Here is a 9840-nt window from a genome sequence, read left to right as displayed (position 1 = left end):
TTCTACCATTCTAGTTCAGCACATTCTACCATTCTAGTTCAGTACATTCTACCATTCTAGTTCAATACATTCTACCATTCTAGTTCAGTACATTCTACCATTCTAGTTAAGTAAATTCTACCATTCTAGTTCCGTACATTCTACCATTCTAGTTCAGGACATTCTACCATTCTAGTTCAGTACATTTAAGTTCAGTACATTCTACCATTCTAGTTCAGTACATTCTACCATTCTAGTTCAGTACATTCTACCATTCTAGTTCAGTACATTCTACCATTCTAGTTCAGCACATTCTACCATTCTAGTTCAGTACATTCTACCATTCTAGTTCAGTACATTCTACCATTCTAGTTCAGTAGATTCTACCATTCTAGTTCAGTACATTCTACCATTCTAGTTCAGTACATTCTACCATTCTAGTTCAGTACATTCTACCGTTCTAGTTCAGTACATTCTACCGTTCTAGTTCAGTTCATTCTACCATTCTAGTTCAATACATTCTATCATTCTAGTTCAGTACATTCTACCATTCTAGTTCAGTACATTCTAGTTCAGTACATTCTACCATTCTAGTTCAGTACATTCTACCATTCTAGTTCAGTACATTCTACCATTCTAGTTCAGTACATTCTACCATTCTAGTTCAGTACATTCTACCATTCTAGTTCAGTACATTCTACCTTTCTAGTTCAGTACATTTTACCGTTCTAGTTCAGTACATTCTACCATTCTAGTTCAATACATTCTAGCATTCTAGTTCAGTACATTCTACCATTCTAGTTCAGTACATTCTAGTTCAGTACATTCTACCATTCTAGTTCAGTACATTCTACCATTTTCGTTCAGTACATTCTACCATTCTAGTTCAGTACATTCTACCGTTCTAGTTCAGTACATTCTACCATTCTAGTTTAGTACATTCTACCGTTCTAGTTCAGTACATTCTACCATTCTAGTTCAGTACATTCTAGTTCAGTACATTCTACCATTCTAGTTCATTAGATTCTACCATTCTAGTTCAGTACATTCTACCGTTCTAGTTCAGTACATTCTACCATTCAAGTTCAAAACATTCTACCATTCTAGTTCAGTACATTCTACCGTTCTAGTTCAGTACATTCTACCATTCTAGTTCAGTACATTCTAGTTCAGTACATTCTACCATTCTAGTTCATTAGATTCTACCATTCTAGTTCAGTACATTCTACCGTTCTAGTTCAGTACATTCTACCATTCAAGTTCAAAACATTCTACCATTCTAGTTCAGTACATTCTACCATTCTAGTTCAATACATTCTACCATTCTAGTTCAATACATTCTACCATTCTAGTTCAGTACATTTTGCCATTCTAGTTCAGTACATTCTACCATTCTAGTTCAATACATTCTACCATTCTAGTTCAGTACATTCTACCATTCTAGTTCAGTACATTCTACCATTCTAGTTCAGTACATTCTACCATTCTAGTTCAGTACATTCTACCATTCTAGTTCAGTACATTCTACCATTCTAGTTCAGCACATTCTACCATTCTAGTTCAGTACATTCTACCGTTCTAGTTCAGTACATTCTACCATTCTAGTACCGTACATTCTACCATTCTAGTTCAGTGCATTCTACCATTCTAGTTCAGTACATTCTAGTTCAGTGCATTCTAGTTCAGTACATTCTACCATTCTAGCTCCGTACATTCTACCATTCTAGTTCAATACATTCTACCATTCTAGTTCAGTACATTCTACCATTCTAGTTCAGTACATTCTACCATTCTAGTTCAGTACATTCTACCATTCTAGTTCAGTACATTCTACCATTCTAGTTCAGTACATTCTACCATTCTAGTTCAATACATTCTACCATTCTAGTTCAGTACATTCTACCATTCTAGTTCAATACATTCTACCATTCTAGTTCAGTACATTCTACCATTCTAGTTCAGTAAATTCTACCATTCTAGTTCAGTACATTCTACCATTCTAGTTCAGTACATTCTACCATTCTAGTTCCGTACATTCTACCATTCTAGTTCAGTACATTCTACCATTCTAGTTCAGTACATTCTACCATTCTAGTTCAGTACATTCTACCATTCTAGTTCAGTACATTCTACCATTCTAGTTCAATACATTCTACCATTCTAGTTCAGTACATTCTACCATTCTAGTTCAATACATTCTACCATTCTAGCTCAGTACATTCTACCATTCTAGTTCAGTACATTCTACCGTTCTAGTTCAGTACATTCTACCATTCTAGTTTAGTACATTCTACCGTTCTAGTTCAGTACATTCTACCATTCTAGTTCAGTACATTCTAGTTCAGTACATTCTACCATTCTTTTTCATTAGATTCTACCATTCTAGTTCAGTACATTCTACCGTTCTAGTTCAGTACATTCTACCATTCAAGTTCAAAACATTCTACCATTCTAGTTCAGTAAATTCTACCATTCTAGTTCAGTACATTCTACCATTCTAGTTCAGTACATTCTACCATTCTAGTTCCGTACATTCTACCATTCTAGTTCAGTACATTCTACCATTCTAGTTCAGTACATTCTACCATTCTAGTTCAGTACATTCTACCATTCTAGTTCAGTACATTCTACCATTCTAGTTCAGCACATTCTACCATTCTAGTTCAGTACATTCTACCATTCTAGTTCAATACATTCTACCATTCTAGTTCAGTGCATTCTACCATTCTAGTTCAGTAAATTCTACCATTCTAGTTCCGTACATTCTACCATTCTAGTTCAGGACATTCTACCATTCTAGTTCAGTACATTTAAGTTCAGTACATTCTACCATTCTAGTTCAGTACATTCTACCATTCTAGTTCAGTACATTCTACCATTCTAGTTCAGTACATTCTACCATTCTAGTTCAGCACATTCTACCATTCTAGTTCAGTACATTCTACCATTCTAGTTCAGTACATTCTACCATTCTAGTTCAGTAGATTCTACCATTCTAGTTCAGTACATTCTACCATTCTAGTTCAGTACATTCTACCATTCTAGTTCAGTACATTCTACCGTTCTAGTTCAGTACATTCTACCGTTCTAGTTCAGTTCATTCTACCATTCTAGTTCAATACATTCTATCATTCTAGTTCAGTACATTCTACCATTCTAGTTCAGTACATTCTAGTTCAGTACATTCTACCATTCTAGTTCAGTACATTCTACCATTCTAGTTCAGTACATTCTACCATTCTAGTTCAGTACATTCTACCATTCTAGTTCAGTACATTCTACCATTCTAGTTCAGTACATTCTACCTTTCTAGTTCAGTACATTTTACCGTTCTAGTTCAGTACATTCTACCATTCTAGTTCAATACATTCTAGCATTCTAGTTCAGTACATTCTACCATTCTAGTTCAGTACATTCTAGTTCAGTACATTCTACCATTCTAGTTCAGTACATTCTACCATTTTCGTTCAGTACATTCTACCATTCTAGTTCAGTACATTCTACCATTCTAGTTCAGTACATTCTACCATTCTAGTTTAGTACATTCTACCGTTCTAGTTCAGTACATTCTACCATTCTAGTTCAGTACATTCTAGTTCAGTACATTCTACCATTCTAGTTCATTAGATTCTACCATTCTAGTTCAGTACATTCTACCGTTCTAGTTCAGTACATTCTACCATTCAAGTTCAAAACATTCTACCATTCTAGTTCAGTACATTCTACCATTCTAGTTCAATACATTCTACCATTCTAGTTCAATACATTCTACCATTCTAGTTCAGTACATTTTGCCATTCTAGTTCAGTACATTCTACCATTCTAGTTCAATACATTCTACCATTCTAGTTCAGTACATTCTACCATTCTAGTTCAGTACATTCTACCATTCTAGTTCAGTACATTCTACCATTCTAGTTCAATACATTCTACCATTCTAGTTCAGTACATTCTACCATTCTAGTTCAGTAAATTCTACCATTCTAGTTCAGTACATTCTACCATTCTAGTTCAGTACATTCTACCATTCTAGTTCCGTACATTCTACCATTCTAGTTCAGTACATTCTACCATTCTAGTTCAGTACATTCTACCATTCTAGTTCAGTACATTCTACCATTCTAGTTCAGTACATTCTACCATTCTAGTTCAATACATTCTACCATTCTAGTTCAGTACATTCTACCATTCTAGTTCAATACATTCTACCATTCTAGCTCAGTACATTCTACCATTCTAGTTCAGTACATTCTACCGTTCTAGTTCAGTACATTCTACCATTCTAGTTTAGTACATTCTACCGTTCTAGTTCAGTACATTCTACCATTCTAGTTCAGTACATTCTAGTTCAGTACATTCTACCATTCTAGTTCATTAGATTCTACCATTCTAGTTCAGTACATTCTACCGTTCTAGTTCAGTACATTCTACCATTCAAGTTCAAAACATTCTACCATTCTAGTTCAGTAAATTCTACCATTCTAGTTCAGTACATTCTACCATTCTAGTTCAGTACATTCTACCATTCTAGTTCCGTACATTCTACCATTCTAGTTCAGTACATTCTACCATTCTAGTTCAGTACATTCTACCATTCTAGTTCAGTACATTCTACCATTCTAGTTCAGTACATTCTACCATTCTAGTTCAGCACATTCTACCATTCTAGTTCAGTACATTCTACCATTCTAGTTCAATACATTCTACCATTCTAGTTCAGTACATTCTACCATTCTAGTTCAGTAAATTCTACCATTCTAGTTCCGTACATTCTACCATTCTAGTTCAGGACATTCTACCATTCTAGTTCAGTACATTTAAGTTCAGTACATTCTACCATTCTAGTTCAGTACATTCTACCATTCTAGTTCAGTACATTCTACCATTCTAGTTCAGTACATTCTACCATTCTAGTTCAGCACATTCTACCATTCTAGTTCAGTACATTCTACCATTCTAGTTCAGTACATTCTACCATTCTAGTTCAGTAGATTCTACCATTCTAGTTCAGTACATTCTACCATTCTAGTTCAGTACATTCTACCATTCTAGTTCAGTACATTCTACCGTTCTAGTTCAGTACATTCTACCGTTCTAGTTCAGTTCATTCTACCATTCTAGTTCAATACATTCTATCATTCTAGTTCAGTACATTCTACCATTCTAGTTCAGTACATTCTAGTTCAGTACATTCTACCATTCTAGTTCAGTACATTCTACCATTCTAGTTCAGTACATTCTACCATTCTAGTTCAGTACATTCTACCATTCTAGTTCAGTACATTCTACCATTCTAGTTCAGTACATTCTACCTTTCTAGTTCAGTACATTTTACCGTTCTAGTTCAGTACATTCTACCATTCTAGTTCAATACATTCTAGCATTCTAGTTCAGTACATTCTACCATTCTAGTTCAGTACATTCTACCATTTTCGTTCAGTACATTCTACCATTCTAGTTCAGTACATTCTACCGTTCTAGTTCAGTACATTCTACCATTCTAGTTCAGTACATTCTACCATTTTCGTTCAGTACATTCTACCATTCTAGTTCAGTACATTCTACCGTTCTAGTTCAGTACATTCTACCATTCTAGTTTAGTACATTCTACCGTTCTAGTTCAGTACATTCTACCATTCTAGTTCAGTACATTCTAGTTCAGTACATTCTACCATTCTAGTTCATTAGATTCTACCATTCTAGTTCAGTACATTCTACCGTTCTAGTTCAGTACATTCTACCATTCAAGTTCAAAACATTCTACCATTCTAGTTCAGTACATTCTACCATTCTAGTTCAATACATTCTACCATTCTAGTTCAATACATTCTACCATTCTAGTTCAGTACATTTTGCCATTCTAGTTCAGTACATTCTACCATTCTAGTTCAATACATTCTACCATTCTAGTTCAGTACATTCTACCATTCTAGTTCAGTACATTCTACCATTCTAGTTCAGTAGATTCTACCATTCTAGTTCAGTACATTCTACCATTCTAGTTCAGTACATTCTACCATTCTAGTTCAGTACATTCTACCGTTCTAGTTCAGTACATTCTACCGTTCTAGTTCAGTTCATTCTACCATTCTAGTTCAATACATTCTATCATTCTAGTTCAGTACATTCTACCATTCTAGTTCAGTACATTCTAGTTCAGTACATTCTACCATTCTAGTTCAGTACATTCTACCATTCTAGTTCAGTACATTCTACCATTCTAGTTCAGTACATTCTACCATTCTAGTTCAGTACATTCTACCATTCTAGTTCAGTACATTCTACCTTTCTAGTTCAGTACATTTTACCGTTCTAGTTCAGTACATTCTACCATTCTAGTTCAATACATTCTAGCATTCTAGTTCAGTACATTCTACCATTCTAGTTCAGTACATTCTAGTTCAGTACATTCTACCATTCTAGTTCAGTACATTCTACCATTTTCGTTCAGTACATTCTACCATTCTAGTTCAGTACATTCTACCGTTCTAGTTCAGTACATTCTACCATTCTAGTTTAGTACATTCTACCGTTCTAGTTCAGTACATTCTACCATTCTAGTTCAGTACATTCTAGTTCAGTACATTCTACCATTCTAGTTCATTAGATTCTACCATTCTAGTTCAGTACATTCTACCGTTCTAGTTCAGTACATTCTACCATTCAAGTTCAAAACATTCTACCATTCTAGTTCAGTACATTCTACCATTCTAGTTCAATACATTCTACCATTCTAGTTCAATACATTCTACCATTCTAGTTCAGTACATTTTGCCATTCTAGTTCAGTACATTCTACCATTCTAGTTCAATACATTCTACCATTCTAGTTCAGTACATTCTACCATTCTAGTTCAGTACATTCTACCATTCTAGTTCAGTACATTCTACCATTCTAGTTCAATACATTCTACCATTCTAGTTCAGTACATTCTACCATTCTAGTTCAGTAAATTCTACCATTCTAGTTCAGTACATTCTACCATTCTAGTTCAGTACATTCTACCATTCTAGTTCCGTACATTCTACCATTCTAGTTCAGTACATTCTACCATTCTAGTTCAGTACATTCTACCATTCTAGTTCAGTACATTCTACCATTCTAGTTCAGTACATTCTACCATTCTAGTTCAATACATTCTACCATTCTAGTTCAGTACATTCTACCATTCTAGTTCAATACATTCTACCATTCTTGCTCAGTACATTCTACCATTCTAGTTCAGTACATTCTACCGTTCTAGTTCAGTACATTCTACCATTCTAGTTTAGTACATTCTACCGTTCTAGTTCAGTACATTCTACCATTCTAGTTCAGTACATTCTAGTTCAGTACATTCTACCATTCTAGTTCCTTAGATTCTACCATTCTAGTTCAGTACATTCTACCGTTCTAGTTCAGTACATTCTACCATTCAAGTTCAAAACATTCTACCATTCTAGTTCAGTAAATTCTACCATTCTAGTTCAGTACATTCTACCATTCTAGTTCAGTACATTCTACCATTCTAGTTCCGTACATTCTACCATTCTAGTTCAGTACATTCTACCATTCTAGTTCAGTACATTCTACCATTCTAGTTCAGTACATTCTACCATTCTAGTTCAGTACATTCTACCATTCTAGTTCAGCACATTCTACCATTCTAGTTCAGTACATTCTACCATTCTAGTTCAATACATTCTACCATTCTAGTTCAGTACATTCTACCATTCTAGTTCAGTAAATTCTACCATTCTAGTTCCGTACATTCTACCATTCTAGTTCAGGACATTCTACCATTCTAGTTCAGTACATTTAAGTTCAGTACATTCTACCATTCTAGTTCAGTACATTCTACCATTCTAGTTCAGTACATTCTACCATTCTAGTTCAGTACATTCTACCATTCTAGTTCAGCACATTCTACCATTCTAGTTCAGTACATTCTACCATTCTAGTTCAGTACATTCTACCATTCTAGTTCAGTAGATTCTACCATTCTAGTTCAGTACATTCTACCATTCTAGTTCAGTACATTCTACCATTCTAGTTCAGTACATTCTACCATTCTAGTTCAGTACATTCTACCATTCTAGTTCAATACATTCTACCATTCTAGTTCAGTACATTCTACCATTCTAGTTCAGTAAATTCTACCATTCTAGTTCAGTACATTCTACCATTCTAGTTCAGTACATTCTACCATTCTAGTTCCGTACATTCTACCATTCTAGTTCAGTACATTCTACCATTCTAGTTCAGTACATTCTACCATTCTAGTTCAGTACATTCTACCATTCTAGTTCAGTACATTCTACCATTCTAGTTCAATACATTCTACCATTCTAGTTCAGTACATTCTACCATTCTAGTTCAATACATTCTACCATTCTTGCTCAGTACATTCTACCATTCTAGTTCAGTACATTCTACCGTTCTAGTTCAGTACATTCTACCATTCTAGTTTAGTACATTCTACCGTTCTAGTTCAGTACATTCTACCATTCTAGTTCAGTACATTCTAGTTCAGTACATTCTACCATTCTAGTTCCTTAGATTCTACCATTCTAGTTCAGTACATTCTACCGTTCTAGTTCAGTACATTCTACCATTCAAGTTCAAAACATTCTACCATTCTAGTTCAGTAAATTCTACCATTCTAGTTCAGTACATTCTACCATTCTAGTTCAGTACATTCTACCATTCTAGTTCCGTACATTCTACCATTCTAGTTCAGTACATTCTACCATTCTAGTTCAGTACATTCTACCATTCTAGTTCAGTACATTCTACCATTCTAGTTCAGTACATTCTACCATTCTAGTTCAGCACATTCTACCATTCTAGTTCAGTACATTCTACCATTCTAGTTCAATACATTCTACCATTCTAGTTCAGTACATTCTACCATTCTAGTTCAGTAAATTCTACCATTCTAGTTCCGTACATTCTACCATTCTAGTTCAGGACATTCTACCATTCTAGTTCAGTACATTTAAGTTCAGTACATTCTACCATTCTAGTTCAGTACATTCTACCATTCTAGTTCAGTACATTCTACCATTCTAGTTCAGTACATTCTACCATTCTAGTTCAGCACATTCTACCATTCTAGTTCAGTACATTCTACCATTCTAGTTCAGTACATTCTACCATTCTAGTTCAGTAGATTCTACCATTCTAGTTCAGTACATTCTACCATTCTAGTTCAGTACATTCTACCATTCTAGTTCAGTACATTCTACCGTTCTAGTTCAGTACATTCTACCGTTCTAGTTCAGTTCATTCTACCATTCTAGTTCAATACATTCTATCATTCTAGTTCAGTACATTCTACCATTCTAGTTCAGTACATTCTAGTTCAGTACATTCTACCATTCTAGTTCAGTACATTCTACCATTCTAGTTCAGTACATTCTACCATTCTAGTTCAGTACATTCTACCATTCTAGTTCAGTACATTCTACCATTCTAGTTCAGTACATTCTACCTTTCTAGTTCAGTACATTTTACCGTTCTAGTTCAGTACATTCTACCATTCTAGTTCAATACATTCTAGCATTCTAGTTCAGTACATTCTACCATTCTAGTTCAGTACATTCTAGTTCAGTACATTCTACCATTCTAGTTCAGTACATTCTACCATTTTCGTTCAGTACATTCTACCATTCTAGTTCAGTACATTCTACCGTTCTAGTTCAGTACATTCTACCATTCTAGTTTAGTACATTCTACCGTTCTAGTTCAGTACATTCTACCATTCTAGTTCAGTACATTCTAGTTCAGTACATTCTACCATTCTAGTTCATTAGATTCTACCATTCTAGTTCAGTACATTCTACCGTTCTAGTTCAGTACATTCTACCATTCAAGTTCAAA

Source organism: Salvelinus fontinalis, chromosome 25, assembly GCF_029448725.1.
Source record: "Salvelinus fontinalis isolate EN_2023a chromosome 25, ASM2944872v1, whole genome shotgun sequence".
Taxonomy (NCBI): Eukaryota; Metazoa; Chordata; class Actinopteri; order Salmoniformes; family Salmonidae; genus Salvelinus; species Salvelinus fontinalis.
This window is presented reverse-complemented; position numbering follows the sequence as displayed.